Below are 9,797 nucleotides of genomic sequence, written 5' to 3'. Positions count from 1 at the left end.
TAGCACTTGCCTCCAGCATCACATCTCAGATTACAGTCGCCCCTCCATTTTTGTGGGGGATCCATTCCAGACCTTCCCCCTCCCCTCGTGAAAATGGAAAATTGCCTATACTCTAGCCCCATGTAAGCCCACTAGTTGATCTTGGGCAAGTCACATTCTCTCAGCTTCAGAGAATGGCACTGGCAAACCCCCTCTGAAGAAACCCCCCATGATAGGCTCATTTTAGGATTGCCATAAGTCGGAAATGACCTGAAGGCACACAACCACAAGCAGTGCATGGAAACCCAAACATTAGTACAGTTACAGTGGTGTTGCTGCTGCTACTCAGCTGCTTTGCGTGTGGTATTTTTAGCTGCACAGCTGTTTTGGTTCCCCCCCCCCCCCCCTCTTAGATTAGTTTCCCTTCAGCCCACATTTTTGTCTTTCTGCAAATCTTGGGATTCCTCAAAAGCTGTTGATAACTCCCTCCTGTGTGTGGATGGTGCCCTTCTGGCAACATACAGTAAATATCAGCAGTCTAGAGTTATTAGACTGAAAACTGGAGATGGCTGCTGTATTTTTCATGGTTGTGTAGAATAAGGGGGGCCAGAATACTGTAGTGGTTTGTGTATTGGACTATGATGCTGAAGACCAAGGTTTGAATCTACACTCAGCCCGGGAAACATAGGATGACCTTGGGCAAGTCACACTCAGTCTCAGAGGAAGGCTCTTCTGAACAAATCTTGTCCCAAAAATACTGTGATAGGGTTGCCTTATGGTCTCCATAAGTTGGAAACAACTTGAAGGCATACAACAATAACAACAGAATAAGGAATTTTAGCAGGAATTGCTTGTTACTTGGCTACCTGACAAGCAACATCTGTTAAACTTTCCTCTTCTACCTAACCATTACACAGACATGAGCCCTCTCCATTTGTCAACCTGACAACCCTAGCACTCAGCACAACCCTAGAGAATGAGTGTTGTGCTATTAATATATGTTTAGTTACATGCTGTTTTTTCATAGTCAACTGTACTGAAAGTGACTATGGCGGGATACAGACGGGCAAAAAGGGGTGTGTTCATGACGTCATGAAGGTAGAGCCTTCAGACGGCCCTTACCTGAATGCCGCCATGAACACGCCGCCCGCACGCCCCAAGCGGGAAGAAGCGGCATTAAAAAGGTGCTGCTTTTCCCCGCTTCTTTTCTGTATGATGCGCAGCTGCGCAGCTCCGTCTGTAAGATGCTGCACCGGTACGCCAGAATTGTTACGCTGCTAATTTAAGTTGCCCATTTAAAAGCTCCGTGTCTGCTGCGTCACATAATGAGTCGGGGTCCTGGAACATGCGCAGTTTGCAGTCAGGCTTTAATTGCAGTGTCAGCTGCCATGCAGGTGTGGAAGCTGCAGCACAGCTGCAGCGCATTTTAAGACTCCTAACCCTAACCCTAACCCTAACCCTAACCCTAGAGCAACATGTATGCATGCACTGCTAGAATCGGGGAAAGTTTGGAATTTAAAGTGAACCCCTACACACATTCCTGTGCCATTTTCACCTAACAATAAAAACCCCTAAAACTTTAAATATTTACATATGTACAAGGGAGGTGATGGGGGATGGCAGGGGGACAGCAGTGGCAGCGGCGACAGCTGTGGGTGCGCATTGCAGATTCAGCAAGAGCGCGGTGACCAAAGGAGAGGAGGCATCCATGATGCTGGTGACATTGGCAACGTGCAAGCGGACAAGGATGCCAACACCAGCTGATCACCAGCTGGCAGGAGACCACCATTGTTCTTGGGCAGGGTGAGGGAAAAAGTTTTAAAGGGGCTTGGGCGCTTTAAATGTGCACATAAGCTTTCTGCCGCCGCTGCTGAGCGCCGCAGCTGCGCATCCGCCAGCCGGCAAAAGAAAAAAAAAAGCCCCATTTTTGGCCGCCCGTGAGGAAGCTGCCTCTCTCTTTGCAGCGTCCTCCGAGGCAGCGGTTTGGAAACTGCGGGTCAGAAACGGCCCCAGGTGAGGCGTCTTCACTGCCCCCCATGTGGAAGCCCCATACACCTGAGCCACGCCCCCGGGGCGGGCGGTCTGGAGGCTCCGTATTCAGCAGAATATACCTCCAAGACGTCTTCCCCTGCCCGTCTGTATCCCGCCTCAGAAAAAAATAATAAAACCATTTAAAAAACAAATTTAGCAACAACAAAAATACAGTTAGAAAACATATCCATTTGTTCAAATAAGAGCAAACCAGCAATTCAAATAGAGAAAAGGAGTGAACAGGTTGTCAGGGCCCAAAGAAAACAAAAACAACAACAACAACAACAACAACAATAGTCTGATGGGATGGACTTGCAGCTCTAACTCTGCAATGCTCCATCAGATGTCCATGAAATAGGTTTTATACAGGAAAAACATAAATATCACTTAATAGGCAGGTAGGTGAACCTCCTGGAAACATCAGAAATAAGCAGTCAGGCATTCAGTTTAGCTGTTTTACAGAAAATTTACATCTTGGGGGGAAACATCCTGCCCTAAGCAACAGACACAGCCCTAGATCTTGGATCAAGGAGATGCAGTATAATATTCTGCCATGTGGAAGTATGACATGTCTTCTCCATCACCCTCTGTCCAAAGCCACTTTTTAGCTGCAGCAGTTCACTCACAACACAACCATTTACAGGCCAGTAAAAAGTAGGTAGCAGGCAGAGAATTATCTAACTATAACCCTATGGGTGCACAGTGATGAGGTATTCTCCATGATTTCCAGGGGATCTTTGCATACCCTTTGACATTTTGCAGATGAAAACCAGGACTTAGGTGGCCGAGCAACATCAGAGTGTGGTCATGATGGCAAAAGTTAGCAATGAGAAAAAACACACAAGCTAGGAAAGGCTGCAGCAGTTTGCTTTTGCTTACTGGGAAAGGCAAAATTCTACTCTTCTTGCTGGGTTAAGTGCAAACTGTTTTTTCACTTTGAACTCATTTTGCAGCAATCTGAATCAATTTGAGGACAAAAGGGGGAAGTGGGAGGAGGAGAGACAAACCGCAGCATTTTAAAAGCTGGTGAAAAAGTGGGATGACAGAGGGTTAATTATGACTGCCCCTGTCAAATCTGAACACTTTGAGGGTATGCCTTTGCCATTTGTTACTAATGACTGTATTTTCAGCAATAGGAACATAGCTGGATGCTTCTCTAGCATTTCCCTGCCCAACAATAAAATAGCATAATTAATGTTTGTTTTTTGGAATTTATATCTTTGGGGAATATTTTCAGCCTGTGCATGGTTGAATCTGTGGATGAAGAATCCATGGATATGAAGGGTTGACTGTATTTTGGGATGAGTCAGTATGATCCTTGAAAACATCTACTGCTCTCAGAGTAGGATCAAAAGAGTCTCCTTCCACAGGAGACTAGGCTGGCCCTCTCCTGCTGGCCTTTTGCCGGCAGGCAAATAGATTTTTATTTAAAACAGACCTTTGTAAAATCTTGCAGGCTTGGTTTTATTTGGGGGATGATGGGGTTGGTTTTAGATTATTATTTTTAACTTTTGTGTTTTAAATTTTATATTTGTAATTTTTTATATTTTTTACGATTTCACTTGTACAATTTTAATTGGTGTTTTAATGTGTTTTATATATGTTGTTAGCTGCCTTGGGTCCCACTTTGGAAGAAAGGCAGGATAAAAATAAAACAAACAAACAAACAAAAGAGAGGTGGGAATCTCTTTCTCCATCTGTGCATGAACATGTGTGTGTTGAATTTTCCCTTCCTCCAAGTAATCCATCATTTCCTGCTTTACAAAATGTGCAAATCAATTATCAGAGGTGTCTATGGGTTGTTCATCTGTTGGTGTAAGACAACCATACTTTCCTGTATGGTGTGCATGTTTTTAACCTAATGTCTTATAAATGCATAATTATTTTAAGTGTAGAGCTGTCCTTTTCTTCGATAGTTCCTGAAGGAAGCCACAGTATAATTGATTGAAACATGAAACCAATTTTTTTACATGAGAGATGGGAACTGTGTGATCCTCCAGACATGGATGAACTCTGCAGCACCTAACATTCCACACCACTGGCTCTGCTGTCTAGAGCGGATGGGAGTTCCAGTTTAATAGCATCTGGAGGACTGAATCATTTCTACCTCTGTAAATCCAGCTATTCTTTTTCATTTGGTTACCTTGTTTCTTTCCAGTTTTCATTGTTTTTGTTATTTGTCATGGAGCTGGGACTCATACATTGCAACCACTTGTTGATTGTATTCTCGGTGGAAATGTCAAGTTTATTTTGTTTAGTGTGTAAAATGGCACTTCTCTTGTGCAGCTGAGGGAATCAAGAATTTTCCATGATAGTTGTATGAACGACTGTGCTAATTAATCCCTATGGAAGCAGAGTTGAATTTCACAATAATTTCTAATGTTGGTAGTATGGAGTTTGCAAGAGGAAGAGAGAGAAAGAAGTTTTTTAAATGAGATTATTGAAGTTTATTGAATCTGCAAGTGGGAATCTGGAGGAAAAATCTACCACAACTGCACAATGACTACCCAGACCTTGAGAAGTTTATTCTCTTGGAAGACAAGTTCCAGAATTCCTCAACCAGCATGCTTACTGGCCTGGTGTTTCTTGGAACTGGCCTCCAAAAAAGAAAGAAAGAAAGAAAGAAAGAAAGAAAGAAAGAAAGAAAGAAAGAATACTTTTGCAAGCTCCATGGCCATGTCAAATATGTGACCTTTACATCTGGCCAGCCAACAGGGCTCAGCCAAGACATCTTGCTGTCTGAATCAAAACACAAAATGGTATTCCTCCTCGGTTCCATTACAGAAACCATCTGGCCAGGCCAACAAACATTATTTCAACACTGGCAATAAAATTGGGATCCTTCACCAAATATGGTGGTAGCAGGATGGTAGAGAGCGTGGGATCAGCCAAGTATCACATGCACGTCTGTCCTAAGAGATTAGAGTTGTTGGGAAGCTTAGGTGAAACAGTCAGGAGATGTTACTGTCCATCAATATCTGCCAAGGGAGGTAGTAGCCCCGTCTGAATCCAGTGATAGGACTGCTCTTGTGAACTTTTGCCTCACAAGATTTAGATGTTTTTGTTGTCAGGTGTGACTGTCAAACTCACACTTAAACCTTATGCAGCAAGAAGAAACAAAGGGAGCCGGAGGCTCTGGTTGAACGCAAGTGCTTTGCTGCCATGGAAACCAATGCATGTTGAAGTATGTGGCCTTGTCAATGTGCCCTGTTAATTAAAGAGCTCACCGTTTCATATACCTCTTTCAGATTAGCTAGATTTGTGGTATTTACAGAATCATTCACTGTGTTCAGCTTTATGAAGGATGTTTCCATTGTTACTGCTGCTGTTGTTGTAGGTAATCTGCTTGGACTCCCACACCAGACTGTGCTGGCACTGTATCACGAATGGTGTTAGCTGAATGCCCAGAACCAGACCTAGCACATTTCTGACAAGTTTCTTCAAGCATGGTGTATGCTATCACTAAACCCACCCAGATTTGCTACACCCATTACGAATATTTGTTGTTGCATGCCTTCAAGTAATTTCCAATTTATGGCAACTCTAAGGCAGTCCTATCATGGCGTTTTCTTGGCAAGCTTCTTCAGAGTGAGTTTGCCATTGCCATACTCAGAGAGCTGAGAGAAAGTGAATTGCCCAAGGTCACCCAGTGGGTTTCCATGATTGAGCCTGGAATCGAATCCTGGCCTCCCAGTGTCCTAGATGTTTATCACACTATGCTCTTAAAGAGGTACTATTCCAGTGTGACTCCTCTAGCTGCCTCCTGTTGCATGCTGGGATTGGCAGTTTTAAGGAGGGGTATTTAGAATTCTCAGGCAGAGAAGTTCAGCTCCTTAAAACTGCCAATCCCAGCATGCAACAGGAGGCTGCTAGAGGAGTCACACTGGAATAGTAGCTCTTTAAGAGCATAGTGTGATAAACATCCTAGTCTAACACCCAAACAATTACACCATGCTGGCCCTTATTACGGACAGTAGCATACCATTAAAAGCACAGAAAACCAGTGTATTACAGTGGTTAGGCTGCTGAACTGGGACCTAGGAGATATAGGTTCAAGTCATTGCTGAACCATGAGAATCACCAGATGACCCTAGGACTGCTTTCTCTCCAGCTCAACCTGACTTACCTCACAGAGGTGTTGTAAGGAAAGAAGAGAATAATCTTGACCTGGGGTAAGGCAAGATATAAATGCAGGAAATAAACAACAGCATAGGCTGCCATTCAAATGTCTACTTGGCTAATAAGGTGGCTAATTTCACCCTCTCCATTTCTGTATGTCATTGAGAATAGCAATTCTGTCTGATATCCAAGGATGTAACTAGGGGAAAGGGAAGCTAGTAAACTCTCGGCCAAAGGGATATGTTGATAACAAAAAAGGGGTGGAGAGAAGCAGCCCACAGGGTCAAGTTTGCTGTAGTTAAGAGACGCATATGACTTGAAGGAAGAGTGGCAGTCATGGATCTCAGAGCACTCTTAGTGAGTTTGCTGCTGGTGCTCAAGATGAAAGAGACCTGGTGCCAGAGATCTCCTTACGCTGAAAAAAAATTCCCCTCTCAAGGAAGGAAGTCTTCCCCAAGTGAGTCTCCTCCACATCATGATCAGATCGGTGAGATGGATCAATCCAATCCTGACATCCACCTCATCCGGAGTAAGCTGGGCATCCAAGCAAAACCCTACAGTCTGTCTCTCTCCCCTGATGACTACCATCATTACCTTCCCAAACCAAAGCGCCTGCGCACCACTCGGCTGATGAAACTGTTGGGATCTTCCTATGACCCTTTCTGGATGTCTCTTGAAGATCCCCGAGGTCGGAACACCAGCCTAGATGAATTAGGTGCCTTGAGTCTGGACCTGGCTGAACGTACAGCCCGATTTCGGAAGAAATTCCTGCAGGAGGCAAAGGGAATAGATCTTTCTGAGCTTTTATCTTCTAAGGACAACATTCCTCACAACCTGACTGAATCTTTCATTGACCACCTCCACCAGTGGTTAGTGAACAGTGCTACCTGCCATCTGACCTCTTCCTGGGTGGATATGGGATCAATTTTCTGGCCCCGCTGGGTACGTCACACTGACTGTGACCTTAATAATGCCAAGTGCTCTTGGCCTCCTGGCATGACATGCAAGCCTGCCCAGGTCACCCACATCAAACTCTTAGCATGGCATTGTTGGGTTAGCAGGGACCAAATTCTTGGTCCTCGGAAGTCCTTTCAGCAATGTGCTTGGAGACAAATCCCTTACCCTGTGGTGGCAGTATGCAAGTGTTCCTGCTGACAACAAGATGGCATCAGGATTCTGCATGGCCAGTTCTCTTAAGGATTTTGTGGTCACTTGCCAGTCACTTAGAACCTGGTGATCAAGATGAAGAACGAATCACAAAGTATCTGACCTAGAGGGAAGCTGTACCAGAAAATGAAAGGAAGCAGTATTCTGCCAAGATACAGTAAAAAGCAGTATTTTGGAGAGCTCTTCACTCAACAAGAGAGAACTGTATATTGGGAACTATGGCCATATTTCAGGGAAAGAAGCCAAGTGACTGAAACAGTGGATACCAACAGCTTCCTTGGATTTACAAGTATTTTGATAAGTTGACAGCAGAAACTGAACACATTTGACCACTGATGTTCTGTGAGGCAAAACTCAACTAATTGTGGTTGTCAATTAAGGTGGAACCTAATGTTCCTGTGAAGAAATAAATGTGTTCAATAAAAGTTTAGGATAATTAGCCGAATCAACTTTTTCTCTGGAGCTAGAGCAATTGTCATGTTGCTAAGCAGTAGGGCTGCAGCCTTGTTTGCAGCCTATACCTTCTGGTAAGCCATACATTAGGGTTGGGGAACCTTTAGTTCTCCATCTGTTTTGGAACACAGCTCCTTCAATCCCTTGTCACACTGAATAGATTGGACTGGAGTTGTCAGCCAAAACATCTGAAGGACTAAAAATTTCCCAATCCTGCTCTTAGATGTAATGATGTGGTGTATAATTCAACAGGCTGTCTTCTATATGGGCCGAATGAAATAAGTGGAAATGCGCAGAAGCACTTATGTTCTTTTGGTATTGAAGGGCTGCTCCTTGATATTCTTTTCTGTGTGTTAATTCTTAAAAGTGCATTTAAGGCAAGGATGGGAATCATTCAGCTGTCCAGATATTGGACTGTAATTCTATCATTCCACACCATCAGCTCTGCTGGCTAAAATGGCTGGGTTTTACAGCCGCTGTGACACCTGAGAGTTGTAATCCAATGCATCTGAAGGGCTTTAGATTGGAGAAGGCTCAAAGCTCAGAAGAGCTACTGTTCTCTGAATCCTCCAGTAGTCATAACTGGCTGGGAGTTTTGGGGAACTGGAGTCAAAAGAAACAAAATTTCCAAGCTCTGGGAATGTTATTCTAGCCATTTAGACATAATTCTTGGGCTCTGATTATGTAGACTTTCCTGGGAATTAATCCCATTCTACTCAGATGGCTTTATTTCTGGCTAGCTATATAGAGAATTGTGATCATCAAGAAACAGCCTCCAGGGAAGCTCAGAGGTAAGCATCTATCTGAAACACATAGCTGAAAATACCCCATTTCTGTCTAAATAAATATTACTATTAGAGTAGTAGTACATGATGATGATGATGATATTTTTCTTTAATAGAACTCAAGGTGATCCTCAGGCAATTACTCACCCTGACAGTAATCAGATCCAGAACTGCTAGACTGTAGTAAGCCTGCTGCACTAGCTGCAGTGAAGTTGCTACCTCCATCTCATAGCTCTCTAGCCCTTGGAACATACATAGTGAAATGTAACAGAAGGCATCCAAACCTCTATTCCATTATAATAAAACCTGGTCTTCTCAAAGCAGAGAAATCTTTTTCTAGTTGCCTAGAGCTGCATAACCACACTATATACTTAATGTCATTTAATCATCCTTTCCACTTTCCAAGGAGTCCTAGGAACTGTACTGGGAATAGTAGATCTGTGAATAGGGGTGCTGGAGAAACTCTTAACAGCACCTTCCTCAATCTGGTTCCCTATGATGTGTTGGACTATACTGGCTGGAATGATGGTATTGTACTCCCAACACATCAGGACATGAGGCACCAGATTGGAGAAGACTTCAGGGATCAGGTCCCAGTACCCCTTACCAAATTCCAGTTCCCAGGTGGAATCCTGGATTTAATACAGTTGCTTACCAGAGGCCATGGTTTGAAGTACGGGTATACCATCAGCACAGTTAAAATAGGAAATGCATTAGGACTTGATCTCTTTCTGTCTGTAGAGACAGACAGATCTGAGAATAGGTGAGATAATAATGTGCAAAAAAAGGCTACACAACTGTTCATCACAAAGAGCCCCAGGAGCAGTTTTAAGAGTTTTAAATAGAGGCATACTGGGACAGTGGAGGGAGGGTAGAATAATGTGCTGGTTCCACAAATATTACAGTAGTTCTCTTGTACTTGAAGTACAAATGAGTACCATCGCTACCTTGAACTAATTTGTTCTCACCACTCCAAAATGATAATTTCTTTGTATATTACAAAGGGGCAAATTGAAGCTGAAAGTAACTCTATTGATGGCTTGTAGCCCAGCCCTGTCTATCAGACCCCACTAGTGATTAGAATGAGACTGGAATGTAGTCATTAAGAAAATAGCAGTCCTGTAATGTTGTGAAGAGGGAGGAGAACCTTGAATTGGAAGAGCAGAGAACAAAACATGACACAAGCAGACTGGGATTCCAAAAGTGGAGGATTAAAAAGGCTTGGCTGAACCAGGTGCTTAAGTGTGTGCACGCATGTGCTCA

The 9,797-nt window shown here is 43.6% G+C and overlaps 1 pseudogene; it reads left to right on the top strand.

The window, feature by feature from the left end:
- Nucleotides 1–6,212: 6,212 nt before the first annotated feature.
- LOC149311905 (noggin-like) lies at nt 6,213–7,478 on the top strand (annotated as a pseudogene).
- Nucleotides 7,479–9,797: the final 2,319 nt, after the last annotated feature.

This window comes from Sceloporus occidentalis, unplaced genomic scaffold (assembly GCF_023333645.1).
Source record: "Sceloporus occidentalis isolate IW3139 unplaced genomic scaffold, rSceOcc1.0.p SCAF_5, whole genome shotgun sequence".
NCBI classification, from domain to species: Eukaryota; Metazoa; Chordata; class Lepidosauria; order Squamata; family Phrynosomatidae; genus Sceloporus; species Sceloporus occidentalis.
The sequence above is the reverse complement of the archived record's forward strand: the minus strand, read 5'-3'. Positions and strand labels throughout refer to the sequence as shown.